This window comes from Haemaphysalis longicornis, unplaced genomic scaffold (assembly GCF_048455015.1).
Source record: "Haemaphysalis longicornis isolate Haplotype H1 unplaced genomic scaffold, Haemaphysalis longicornis Haplotype H1 scaffold_16, whole genome shotgun sequence".
Taxonomy (NCBI): domain Eukaryota; kingdom Metazoa; phylum Arthropoda; class Arachnida; order Ixodida; family Ixodidae; genus Haemaphysalis; species Haemaphysalis longicornis.
The window spans coordinates 12,426,957-12,441,632 of record NW_027526266.1 but is presented as its reverse complement, the minus strand read 5'-3'; positions in this window follow the sequence as shown (position 1 = coordinate 12,441,632).

Sequence of the window (14,676 nt, the reverse complement as noted above, 5' to 3'; positions counted from 1 at the left end):
GAGTGCCCCTGTACGCTTGCAAGCGTGTAATCGCCACCAAAGCCACCCCCTTAAAGTAAACTTCCGTAACACTAACGGCGGCAGGGCAGCGGCCAGCGAACAGCCTGGTCGAGCATGTCGGGTGAGACGAAAGCACAGGGGGGCTGAAAACTTCCGAAGCAACCATCCTAGAAACAAGAGGTCTACAACCAATGGCCGTTGAAGTCGAGGGCGAGACTATTGATCCCTAATCCTTTGATAGCGAGTCCGTATGGCTCCTTAGCTACTCTAGAAGGAGCAGACTCGCTCTCGCGGAGCTACGCCCAACCTATAAAAAAATGTCGCAGCAGACATCAGTTGGTGCTGCAGGAATGAGCGTCCGCCAATATGTGGACGAGGCTAAGGAATTAGAAAGCAAAAGACCCTGTTTACCCAGGGAGAACGTTAAGATTGTACTCCGCTCCCGAAAGGGGCTGAATGTGTCAAACACCAACGAGCGCCGCTCCACGGCAGCATTGCTAAAACCAGAGGAATAGGAAAGGAGCTAGAGGTGGAGGACGTCTTGAGAGCTATCCGTCAACAAAACACCCTGGTGATCAGCACCCCATCACTAGCCAGAGCGGCCGTCTACGGCAAAATTAAGTAACCCTCAATCGGTGGAAGGTCGTACAAGGGTATGGCGTACGCAGCCCCACCTGAAGACCGGCAAATGGTGTCACGCGAAATATCTTCCCATAAAACACCCAAGAGGACGTCACCAGAAGTTTGGTCACCAAGCAGAACCCAACCATTTCACAAGCACGAAGTATGCGTTGGACAAACTCGCTCTACATAGTGTTCGAAGGAGAAAAGGTCCCACACTACGTCTACTACCGCAGGGTTGACTACCGCCGTTTTCTGCATAAAAAGGAGTACAAAATATGCAGCGTTTGTGGCAAAGTGGGCCATCGTATGAACGTATGACCAAATACTGAGGATGTGCGCTGCAACCATCCTTGCGACCCCACCTGCGCCCTTCTTAGGTAAGGGCACCACCGGCGGCAAGAAGTGCCCCAAACAATTCCGAACCCCTACCTTCTGAAGAGACGCCAATGGGAGAAGAAACTCCGCCAGCAAGAAAGCACGTCCAAGGAGCACCCATTACCCAGCCCCTTCAGAAGGAACGGAAGCAGTACATCGGCAACGGGTAGGGGAACATCTGTTCCTCCTCTTACGTGGACAAGAGACATCACTAAGGACCCTAAGCCCCGATCTAACAGCCGAGGGAAAGGAACGTCAAGATACCAGACCCAAAAGTGTCCAAAAAAAGCGAGTGAACAGAGTGTCAAGGCGAGGTCACCCGGCTCCCCGAGGACAACCTGTGAGACAGCGGAATCCCCGATTTAAGAAAACATCCGAACAGGTGACCTGAGCAGCGCGGTCTCCAATAGCAATAACAGTAAACCTCGATAAGCGAGGAAACAGAGGCCTGATACACAACAGGGCTAGCAAACCGAACTCCCGCGCATCCGACAACCCCTCGAGTTAGCCATACAAGAAAACAGACCTAAAAACATACCCACATGTCCGAGCCAAAAAGAACCCTAACCTATGCATACCACCACCGCAGACCCTTCTGCTATACCTCAGGTTTTCAAAGCAAACGGAGAGCAAGTACCTGGAAATGAAACACCTGCACCGGACAAGAGCCACTCCCACACTGAGAGCCTCAACCCGCCGAGGAAGTGGGCAAAAGAAATTTGCTAACCCGAGAAGCAGAGGAATAAGCTAGACGAATCTGACAACAGCCTGAAGATCGAATTAAGAGCGGAAATGAAAGCGGCCGCAGAATAAGCTGTAAGAGCGAAGCAAGAGATAATAAAACGCGGTAGGATACTTGTGTGACAGAATAAGCCAAATAGAAACAACGATGAACAGCAGAATGAGCCCAGGTAAGGGTGCGAAATCGGGAAAACATTCAAAATACAGCAAGCCCTAAGACACGTACAGCTAGACATAGAAGCACTGATCCCAATGACTACAGCGATGTAGACTACAAAGAGGGAGTCCCAGTAGTGTGTCTGGCAGTGGAACTGAAGAGGTTTCCCCCAAAAAAACCGAAGCATCATGCAGCTATATCCACGTACACAACAGACGCCCCCCGCAATCTTGGCCTTTCAGGAAACAAAGGGGAAAAGCCACTCTTGCAAGCTACAGATTCTTCGTAGACCTTAAAGCACGGACAAGACAGCCAGCGTTACTTCTTTGGTTGGAAGGAATGTACCGGCTCTCCAGCACGACATCGAAGAGAAAATTATCGAGCACGTTCTCCTGGAAATTTTCCGTAAATACAAGAAAGGTGACACCAGCCTGTTCATACTTAAAGACCAGCTGCAACAAAATTTTCGGCTCCTTAACTGCCCTATTTTCCGGTAATATAACTTTAAAAGTTGTTACCTGCAAAATGTGGAGGCCTACATGTGCTTCGCTGCATCGTAAACGAAGATCAAAAACGCTTTTTAAACCGAAACTGGAAAAAAAGGGCGGCCATTACGGACGGCCGGAAGTGACGTTACACTCAGGAATTGAGTGGGCGCAGCCGGCGGATTTCCCACAGCTGCCTGTGAGAAGACGGCGCGCATTTGGTGTGTTTCGAGCCGTCTGTTGCTTCAGACATTTAAAACAAGCGCGAAAAGGGCCTGGGAAATTCGTGCAACCAGTATTACTTCGTTGTGAGCTGCTGAGACGCGCCTATGGGCGTCCGGTAAAACGAAAACACAGCCATCGCGAGACGTCGTGGCCAAGCTGGGTGCACAAAAGGCAGTGTTGAGCGCTAGATGGGAGCCGGCACAGCTAATATGCCCTGTGCCGATCGAAGCATCTTGTGTTTGTGAGAGAAAAGAAAAAAAAAAGCTACCGTCGAAGGAAAGTGTCGAAACATGCCGGCTAGGGTGTAAGAATTCGGTTTCAGCGCATGTTGTGAGAGTTCAAATCCAGAATTTTATTATTTTTGTTTACACGGTCAGGTTTGTTCCTGTTAGCAGGGTGCCCGCGCCAAACCTTTAGACAATGATGCCATGCAGCGACGAAAGCACTGCAGTGTCTTCACTCGTGAAGCAGTGACAGTCCCCGAGTCTCACTGCAGCGAAATATGTGGCCCCATTTTTCATGTTTGTTTTTCTAACTGGCGAGGGAACTGTTGCCCACACCGGCTAGTATTTATTTGTTTTTTGATGAAGTTGTTTGAACTGAATCGATTCCGTGTAGTGCGCCGCGTGCTGTACTCGTCCGCGCCCCGACCGGCGCGATAACAGTGACAATCACCTCGCGTCGGCGCAGAGCTCTTCGATGGCGTCGGCGTACTCGCACTCTCGAAACGTCAACCGGCCGATCGTGCAGTGGGCCGCACAGCTAGCTGCCGTACTCGTTCACGCCCCGACCGGCCGCGAAAACAGCGTATCGTCTCGCGCTGGCCGTTCTGCTCGTAGAGAGGCCCGGCCGTTCTGCTCGGAGAAACGCCCGGCCGCGAGCTTGCAGCGCGCCGCACAGCCGCCGTAGTCGTTCTCGCGCCGACGCACCGAGCGGCCGCGACAACCGCGTATCGTATCGCGTCGGCCGTTCTACGTATTGCGCACTCGTAGAGATGCCCGGCCGCGAGCTTGCAGTGTGCCGCACTGCTGCCGTAGTCGTTCGCACGCCGCCGCACCGACCAGCCGCGCCAACGGTGTATCGCCTCACGTTGGCCGTACACGCGTTGCGCGTGCTCGTCGAGTCGACCGAGAGCCTGCTGCCGCCGTCGCTACCACGAAATCGGCCGTTGTGCTACTGCCGTATTCGCTCCAGAGCGGCCCCGGCACTTTTCAAATTTGCTCTTTATGTATCGGCAACCCAGAGTTTCTTCAGCTTCTCGCATTACAGAAACGCATTAAAGCAATTATCCATGCGAGAGGCACGAATTACGCTGCTCACTCGCGTGAGGCCACACGTAAAAGTGCTACTGAGGAGAGGCGATGGCCGCACGGGAGTCCTGACTGGCACGTCACATCCGGAAGTCCGCCGCAGTGGCGACAAGTTGCGGCGACAGTCCGCTAGGTGCTGCGTCGGCTGAAGTGGCGTGTTTCGAACGGTTTTAATAAAAAAACTGTGCGTTTGTGGAGTTTCAAATTGGGTAACAAGGGACTTTAGAGGTGCATACCACGCATTGAAGCAGAATTTAGGACAGGTAAAGTTTCGTTGCAGTTGGCCATATTGGCCATAATCCATATAGTAGCCCCAAAAACAGCACAGATCCGTCAACCTCTTCTGCAAGACAATAGAAGCCACCAAGGGGCACCCGCTGCTCATACTCGGTGAGTTCAACGCGGCCCAGCCGGCATGGGGATACATCAAAGAATTGGTCAAGGGCAGAAACGTATGGGTAAACTCGCATAGGGAAGCCTAATTCTGATCATGGACCCCACCCAACCCACGCTGCAGGGAAATAGCCTCACGCCAGGTACAACCCCGAACCTTGCGTTTGCATAAGGAACGTGGCTAACGGCAACAGTGCCCATTAAAGGGACCCTGCAACAGTCTTCGTGTAGTGCATGTAAACCTGCGTGACGTTTAGATGAGACTTCCAGGAACACCCGAGCCAAATATTACACGTGCACGTGAAGCGGTAAGCGCGCAAATCGCCGTGAAAGACGCGGAAAAACCAAGCGTGCCCTCTTCAATTGTCCTCATTTGCACCCTTGGCATGGCCTCTGCGACGTCAATTGGGCCATGGCTGTCCTGGCTGTCCTATTGGCTGTCGCTAGTCAACTTTGCGGCTAAATTCTGGCATTTCCTGTGACGATCAGCCGTCATCGGCGCTGTGTATGAACCTCTTCTATGTCTGAACCTGTTCGCATGCTTTTGGTGTTTCTTTTGTTTTAAGTGCGCGCGGAGTTTGAGAGACGAACTAAATATTCCAGTTTCAACGAGCCCACTCGATAACAAACGTTTATTGCTTCAAAAACGCCCTACCAGCCTGAGCGCTTGCTTGCGAGCAGGCAGTAATGCCTGCTCTTTTGGGGCACCAGACCGGAAATAGACCCGTCTACGTGGCGGGGAAAAGGACAAAACTCCCCGGCCTGTGACATATCAAAGGCCGCCGAACAGAACGCCGCACGCCGCCCCCCTCTCCGGCAGAGAGCGCGCAGCTTTCGTCGCGTTGTCCGCGGTTGAGTTGAGAGGGAACATTGATGCGCGATTTTTATACGCGCGTAGTTTCGGTGATAGTGAACGGATTTTTATACTTTTTGCGGGAGGTGATTGCTGGGACAATAGATATCGACTTTACCTCAAAAAGCATTCCGAGTAGTCGATGGTAAGTGTTGCAGGGTCCCTTTAAAGCAACCTGGGGCTAGATTTGGGCAGCGATCACATCATCACAGCAGCCACCTCGGCAGCGACAAGCACGGACAAACCCAAAGAGCCCGCTTGCAAAATCATTACCTGGAGAAAGTTCAAGTACTATTCCCAAGAAACCGGCGGTGAAATACGCGACATCGAAGAGTGGACGTCTAGAATGAAGAGGATGGCGGAAGATGCTACCACAATCATCCCCGAAGACGCGGAATGCCAACGGGTGGATTCCAGGCTCCTACTGTAGTGAAGGGCCCGGTGCAGAGTGGTGGCCGATCCGCCGGTACCGGTGGCGTAACGCTTGCGAAAGAGAAAGCCGCATTGAAACAGCAGAAGAAGGAAAAAAATTCCCCAGCATTTCCCCGAGGGGGAGAATGTGAAAGTGCGAATGCACGGTTGTCGGCCCGCTTGCGGTGCTTGCGCTCGGCCCCCGCAGCCCACCGCCTCGCCGCCTTCTCTTCCATCTCTTCCATCGGGTTTGTAGTATCACGTGTACACCACGCAGTTATCAAGCCGCTATAACGCCGCTGAGTCGCCAACGCACGCCGCTGACGACGTAGTTTGAATGCGTTAAAGATATAAGGCGCGTCAACACTGATATCACCGTCGCGTCCGTGGCTTGATCGGTAGAGCGTCGCGCTGCGGCCGCAAAGTCCGCGGGTCGAAACCTGGCGCCGGATGCTGTTTCTTTATAGAGGAGCACTGCGGACGCCGACGCCGCCGCCGGCGGTGGATGGTTTGGGGTCGCTTATAAAGTGTATTCACACTTACAAAGCAGTTCGAAAGCGGTCGGCCAAGACGACAGCTGGGCGGTGCCCTCGCGCTGTAGGCCCGAGGTCCGTAGCCAGCGCTGCCTTCCAAGTTGACATCCGTCTCGGTGTAGGCCCGACAACAACCCTGGACGCCGCCGGGAGAAGCCGGCGTCCGGCCCACGAGTGAACGAGGGGCCGGTGACACCGAGCGCGGGCAGTGAGGCCACGATTCATGCCTCAGCACTCTCCTCCCACCCCTAGTCATCGGCACCGCCACGTTCTTCCCCGTGTTAACATAACGCCGGTTTGGAGCTTCTCTGTGCACACAGCTCAGCAGCATTGCGGACAGCGCCGCCTCGCATCGACTCACCCAAGCCACCGCCCCGTCTCGCCTTGGCTCTACCGCACCGTGCCAACCCCAGTGGACTGAAGTGGACCAGTTCCTCGTTAGTCCTCTCCGAGTGTTGTAAATATTGTTTTCCCGCTTTCCGTACCTGCGCGTTTGGATTGTCGTTTGAATATGACGCGTGTGTTTGTTTAGAAACAGTAGTCCTTCTCGTGGATCTCCGCGCGATTCTGTCCATTCATTCATAACAAAAAGTGGCGAGCTTGCGAGGATTTTCGTGTTGCCACTTGTAAAGAGGAGTCTGCCTGCTGTTAGCCTTCTAGCCACGCAAATATTCGGAAATGTATGAAGCGGATCTGGAAAGAATAATGAAAGTGTGACAAGACTTGGAGTGACAGGTGCAGAGCTTCGCAACTACTTTGATACGAAGAAGGTGAACCTGAAAAGAGAATTAGCTTTGAGTAGGGAGGCGAGGCGACTTGGGGTCCGTGCTGTTCTATTAAAACAATGTGATGACAACAAAAAAGCGATCCTCAGGCAATATGAGAAAAATAAATATGAAGAGGAACGAGGAGCCCTCTAGGGAGTGTGAGAAGAGTGCGGACGAGGATGAACGAAGGATAGCCGCCGTCAAGAAGCAGATCGCCTCTTTATAATTGCTGATATACCTGGTTAGTCCTAACGACCTATCTCTCCCCCCCGTACATGGGCCAGGCTCCCAACCTAGCCACCCAGCTAGTAGTTCCGTGCCCTCTCAAAGAGAGCTTGATTTAAGCACCTCAAACTTACGACGAGAACGGAGAAGGTGCTGAGGCAGCAGTTATTCTAGAAACGAATTCCAACAATATCCTGATAGCCAATCATGAAAAACACTGCCAACTGTCAGTGAAACGTTCCTGCACTCGCAACGGCTATCGGGGAAACAAACGAGCCGCCAAAGGACTGTGATGCATTCGGCCATATAAACAGCTGTCTGCACCTCGCATGGTCGCGCATCGCACCAGCCAAAGTGCCATAAGATTTCCAAACATCCCGGGACTCGATGTCTTCCTAAGTCCAGCGGAAAAAACGTGTACCACGTAACGCATCAAAATAAAGTTTTCCAAACGGCTCATTACTCCGTAGGGATGTAATGGTGTGCGGTTTTCACGCAGGACCGACCACTGCTTTCCCGATTACCCCGCGAAGTGGTACGCACCGTAAAGCGACCCCACCCAAGCATTCACACAAATCCGTGAAAAGCAGACGCCAACGGAGACAAAAGCCACAAAGGCCCAAGAAATGTGACACGTTTACCGCATTTCAATACAGCCCTTTTCTTAGTGGAGTGTGTGAACACAATCACCCTGCTAAGGGGCGCAGGAAGAGGGTCTTTCACACAAAACGTTTATGCTGCCCGAAGCGGAAGAGGTGAAGAATGTCGAAGGCACCCGTAGGCTCTTCCGGCATACACGCATGCATGGACATGGCAATATGACTTGGAATAATGATTCCCGGCTGTACATAACTTCTTACGCTTTCGTTTGTTCTTGTAGTGCACTTAAGCAGACTACGCCGTAGACTTTTCTGTAAACTTGGAACAATTTATAGTTAACACGTAGGAGGATTTGTGAAGTAGCTTGAGAGAGCTACTTGAACTGTTTTTGTGCCCGTGCGAAGTGTTTTTGGTGACTTGCTGGGAGTTTGGTATGCGAACTGTTTTTCTTTTCTAAGAACTCGCCCATAGTCACTGGCCTGTATGACTTTGCAAGATGAATTAGTTTTTCGACCGTCACTTCGATATGATCTGGCCTTCACCATCATCAGCGTCTTAAGAATAGTTCTTCTCAGAACTTTCTGAAGAGCGTGGTGGTGCAGTGAAGGGCCGGTGCAGAGTGATAGCCTATCCGCCGGTACCGATAGCATAACGTTTGATGACGATGATGATGTCCTCAAAGATTTTGGTACCCACAAGGGGGAACTGGCCAGGGCTAAATCGGCAGTTAAATACGTGTTGACTTCAAAATACTGAAATATTTCTGGAAAGAGGTTGTAAAAGTAAACTTCGTTATGAATAAACCCAGAATTATCCATTAATCAGCACCCTTCAACAATTGAAACGACCTGAGGCAGAAAGAAAATTTTGAATGCAATTATATATATAACCCTTTTTGCAAACCCCAAATTTGATGTGCCAATAGATAATATAAGTGGAATCGAAAAAGTCAACCCCAAACGCTCAATTGGGCCCTCCACAAGAGAGAGCCGCATCGAAGACGAAGGAAAAAGCAGTTCAATAAATGCCAGCAAGTGCTCTGTGCTGGCTTTTCAGTCCACTTTTTTCTTTAATATCACTCTCTGTTACCTCCAGCCCATCAAACCCCAGGTGGATTCATTAAAATACCTTGGGGTGGTATACACCAGCCAACTTGACCGGAGTCCACATATAGAGCGTATAGCTACTAAAGGAGCATGTGCTGTTGGCATGTTGAGGCGCCTCAGCCATAGAAAGAGGAGAATGCGCCGTGAATCTCTTCTGATGATATACCGTATCTACGTGCGGCCTATTTTAGAGTTCGGGTGTGTTCTATTCTCGGGGGCTGCTGCATATAAGTTTCATCGCCTAGTTCTTCTGTAACGGCAGGGTCTTCGCTGCTGTTTAGGGCTACCTAAAAATGCAGCTAATGCGTTACTTCATTTCGAAGCCCGAGTTCCCACTCTGATACACCGATTTCGAATACTCACTGTGGATACTTTCATCAGAGGCTATAGCGCGGGGGTTAAGGGGGCACAATTTATCTTTGTAGCTGAGTCAGCTGTGTTTCTGGCGGCCCACTGGTCCACGTCCTATCGACCACAGGTTACTCTAGCACAAAGCTTGGTGTCTGCAGTAGGGGTTGCGCTCAATAACCATCACTTCCATCTCTTGATAGGGGTCATAAGATAACGGTCAACTTCCGGAACATCTTTCCCCAAAATGCTAAAATGCTACCTGCCCGACTGCTCAATGGTATCCAGCAAGATCATCTGTCCTCAATTCAGCAAGGTACTATCATATATACAGATGCTTCTCAACGAGATGAAAAATCCCGAATAGGTATAGTTTCCCCATCCCTAAATTGGTACTTTTAGGTTCGTCCTGGGGATTTTATCCATATGTTCTATGCGGAAGTCTTGGCAATTGTCTTGGCACTACAAAAGCTTGACATATCAATATCGTCTCCACTTATAGTTACAGATCCCCTATCCGTAGGCTTAGCCCTTTCTTCTCCTAAAGACTCACCTCTTCTACGGACGTTTCGATCACTTCTGCCACCTTATATTTCTGAAGTTGACATTCTTGGGTCCCTGGGCATGCGGGAATCACCTTTGATGAAACCACAGTTGCACTGGCAAGGGTAGCTCTCCCCGGGCCTCTTGTCGATGTCGTTAAGACAACGCCTTTATTAGCCGCCGCAAGGTTCCGTAGATTGTTTAAGCTGCAAGGGCAGCACAAATCAGTGTTATTGTCGTTGCGAGATTTTTGTCACCTAAAATTCTCCTGGAAACCGAATTGGTGCCCCTCACGTGACCTGGAGGTGATTGTAACGAGCCTTCGATGTCATGTGCCCCAGTTGAATACATACCGCCACAGGTCTCGTCTGGAGCAGTCTGCCATATGGAGTTACTGTAATGAAGAAGAGTCTGTTGACCATTTGCTTTTGTCCTGTCGACCTTTTTCAAGCCGCAGACGTCAGCTCCTTGAGGTGCCGCTTGATCGCCTTGGGTTGGCATTAGGCCTATTAATGCCGGTTCTTTTATTATTTTGGGCTTCAGAAACGGGATATTGCCGCCGGGATGTTTATTCTGCGCTTCATAGAACATTCTAAAAGATTCACAACCTAATTCGTATCTTATTCTGGCACCTCACCAGAGCCCTCTCAGAGCATCCATTTCTGAATATTGTTTATTTATGTTCTCGCTCCTCTTCCTCTTCCTCCTGCTCCTCCTTCTTTTTCTCCTCCTTCTTCTGCTTCTTCTCCTCCTTCTTCTTCTTCTTCTTTTTCTTCTTCTTCTTTATTTATTTATTTATTTATTGATTTATCTCCTTTTTTGTTTTGTTTCAATATTTGTTTATTTCCAAACTCGATTCCTCAAACACAAGATGAAACAAGCTTCAAAATTTTTCTAATTTTCCTGGAAATATCCATTTAGGCAGTAATCTTATTCGAATTAACGACTGATGTTTGGCCGATTCCCTGATTGGGTATGCGCCAATAATGTTAAAGGGACACTGAAGTGATATGTAAACATTGCGGGATTACTTGCGCAAATTGTAGTCCGGAGTCCCCAGGCCACGTTTCGACCACCCTGGGCGCGTTTACGCGATTTTATTTAGTAGAAAAATTAATTCGAAAATGCTGTCCTCCTCTCTTTACGCTCGCCCATTTTCTGCGGCGTTTTCGTGTGACGTCAGGAGGGGATAAGCTGGCAATTGGCTGCGCTACTGCACGGCTGCCCGGCCCTCAGACAGAGTCAGTCGGCCCAGCGTTTCGTCCGCCGGCCGCCGACGGGTCGTCGCAATTCGTTCGCTCAGTTGAAACGAAGCCAGGACACGTTTGTGAAAGGTAGAATTTGCCTTTCTTTACTTGGTTAGTTTGTACACTGTATCTAGCTCCAAGTCAAGGTCGCTTCACACAAGCGCTGCACAAGCGCACATGCGACGCTTCGCTGACTGGTACGCCAGTAGGAAAATATAAGGCCTCTTGAAGGCGGGCGCGGAGAAGAGTCAGCGAAGTCAATATAGGTACTAAGGAAATAAAATCAACTGATATTTTTACCGTACAGCGTAAAACTAGGGCGCGGGAAGCACTTTTTTGCGCTGGGCGAACAAGCACAGCGGTCAGCAGCACGACTACGCATCTGCGAACGCTTTTCCGTCTACGAAATGCAATTGCTAGACGTGAGCTATTGTGGAAACTCGGGCGACGCTTACTGCACGAGCGCAATACAACAAATAGTCACCTAAGCTGCTTGAAATGCCAAAACTAAAGAAAAGTGTAAACTGGTTGTACAATATATACCCTATATTACCAATGCCAGCGGAGCCCGCTCAGTGGCCGAGCGGTCTGGGTTGCTAGGTGTGCCACCGCAAGTGTTTTGCAAGTCACGAGTTCGAATCCCCGCGGGTACGTGCTTTTTTTTTTGTAAGTTAACTTTCTCGTTTTCCGACGATGTTTTCTATATTGAGTTCACCTTTTTTTGGGCCGCAACGTTCATGGCTCCACGAACTAGTTCACAAAACGCGCGCAGGCTGGCGCTGGCGCGCTAGCGAGTTCTCGTTGGCGTGCTGTTGCCATAAGCACCGACTGCTTGCCGGCAGTGGGCACAGGCCAGAATGAACAGACCCTTGGCCTGGTGCGAACACGCTTTTTACGACACAGGCATGAGGGAGGCAAGCTCCAAATATAGGGGAAAAGCGCATGACATTTGGGCGACTACGGGTACGCGGAGGGCGTTCATGCACTGCGTAGGTTTCGGCTAGTGAATGCTACGATTCCAATCCGTCCTAGGAGGCTTATCTTTATGCATTTTTACAGCTGACAACATGGCAGAAGCGCGGTACGATGATTACTGAGTTATTGAGAATGCCCATCCAACAACGCCAACGGTTGTGTTTTACAGAACCGAAACCGAAACCGAAACTTGTTGCTCACCTTGGGCATCGTCCAATCACGGTGCCCGCTCCTCCTAACGTCACAGCCTTAGTTGGTGCAGCCGCCGCAAACCGCGCATGGTAGTTTTTCTTCTTTCGCGCTTTGTAAAATGATTACCGATTTGTCAACCGAATACACGATGAAAAGTGTGCTAATTTCAGCCAGTCTACGCAGTGCAAGCAAAAACGGGAGCTTGACAAATTCACTTCAGTGTCCCTTTAAGGAACAACAACAGTTCGGAAGCGGTGGGTCAAGGCGACAGCAGGACGTCGCCCTCGCGGTGTAGGACCGAGGCACTTCGCCGGCGCTACCTTCCAAGTTATCATCCGTCGCGGTGTAGGGCCAACGGATGCTCGGGAGGAGACGGTGTCCGGTCCATGAGTGAACGGTGCGCAGGTTACGCGGAGCACGGGCAGCGAGGCCTCGTTTCGGGTCGAAGCTCTCTCCTCCCGCCGCTAGTCATCGGCACCACCACGTTCTTCGTCGTGGGCACTGAACTCCGGTTTGGAGCTTCTCGGCCCACAGAGCTCAGCAGCCTCGCGGGCAGGGCCGCATCGAATCGACTCGCCTAAGCCACCGCTTCGTCTCTCCTTGACCCTAGTGCACCGTGCCAGTCCCAGCGGACTGAAGTATGCCATTTCTTCACTAGTCCTCAAGGAACCTTGTAAATTGTCTTTTCCTTCTTTCAGTTGGCGACCATTGGATTGTCCTTTACATATAACGCGTGTATTCATGTGGATGCAATAGAACGGATCATAATTATCCGCGCAATCCTGCTCATTCCTTCAGGACACTTACACATGGGGAAGGCCAAAGAGAGCCTTCAAAAACGGCTCAAGAGGAGTAAATTTAAAGGCCGCTCAAACGCAGCGTAGCGAGTCCAAGTCTAATTCCAAGAGTACGCAGACAAGCTTACGCTGGAATATTGGCACGCTCTATGAACTCCAGACGAGCACGGCGCTAAGCGTGGAGAGAGAGAGAGACAAAACATTTTAATGAGCTGAAATGTGAGAGTGGAACCCTAGGAATATATGAGTGGCAGGAAGGAGCGGCAGCCATGCTGGCGCTCCTAATACCGTTGGGTTTTGTTGTACAGATGCTCAGTTCTTTATGTTTGGCATTTGTAAACATTTACTGAAAATTGTTTAGCTTGTGCTTTTTTGTTTGAAGAAAGCGTGTTGCAGAAATGAAACAATACGTGCCTGAATATACGTCATTACCATTGAATTATGTATTACGCTCTTACATTTATAGAAAACGTGATTATTTATTATGGATTTCACTTCCCTAAACTACACAGGTGATGAGGCGCGCTATAGTGGAGGGCTCCGAAATAATTTTGACCACCTGGGTATCCTTACCGTGCGCAGAAGTCTCGAACTCACGGGCGTTTTTTGCTTTTTTCCTCCATCAGAAAAGCGGCTGCCGAGGCCAGAAATCGCGCCCGTGTCTTTTGCTTCAGCAGCACAACGCCTTAAATACTGAGTCACCCCCGCGGCGAAAAAGGCGAGCCCGCATTAGTTCAGATTCCTTTCTTTTGCGACAGTTTTTGAAAACCGTGTCTTACGTGTAATGTTTTGGAAGCACGAAAACTCCGAAGTGTCGCTTTTACTCTTCGGGCTCCACTTAGCCACGCAGGACTAATGGTGAACGTCTCTCTGCAGCCTCGTCTTGCAAAGAGCAGCAGCATCAGAATTATCATTTCAACAACCAAACAGCGAAAAAATCTGTACTTGCTTCCAGTAAGCTAGAAAGCTGACGTCTGTCCAATGAATGGTTTGCCCCGCTCAGGGGCCAGAAGTAGGAGGAAGAACTATTTTATTGAGTACAAAAAAACCCGGGCCATCTACACTAACGTGAAACCTTGGAAAGGGCGAAGCATGCAGTGTATAAGTGTGCGCTTGGCCCCTTGGTGTTTTTGACAAGGGAGATAAAACCGTGAGGAGGTAGCGGTATACACCCTTGCTGAAAACGTCTCGCGTCATTGAAGCACGAAGCTCTCTAGCGGGAGGCGCAAACGAGTGTACCGGTGTTTTTTTCAGTACACGCTACGAATCGCTCCGGCGCGAGGCGTAAACGAGTGTCCCGGTGTATTAGTACCATGACTACATAAGACGAACGACGATTATGTCAATGACGGCGACGACAGGAGACGCCAACAGCCCAGCCCCAAAAGGGCTTCGCGCCAAAAAAGGTGAGGTATTAGTACTGTGGTCACCTCTTCAGTCCAGGAGGCCAGGGTTCTGTGCCAAATGTAGGGCTCGTTAGGAACAAGGAAGAAAACCCGTACTGACACGCCAATCCGCATGCGCAGCTTTGCGGGCAGTCGGACGTTGCTGAGCTGGCGCGCCAGCGCTGCCGGCGCCAAGAGGTGGAGAAGAGAAATCTTCAAGAGAAGGAACATTCACGCCCTACCATTTCTCCACGACGCCAGGTGCGCCGTATCCTCCGCCGACCCATGTTTATACCCCGTCACAGGCGCTTACTGTTCATACGCAAGTGAGGGATCCGCTGTGTTGTATCTTTGACGGGCGCACTTTTCCTCCATATCGCCGAG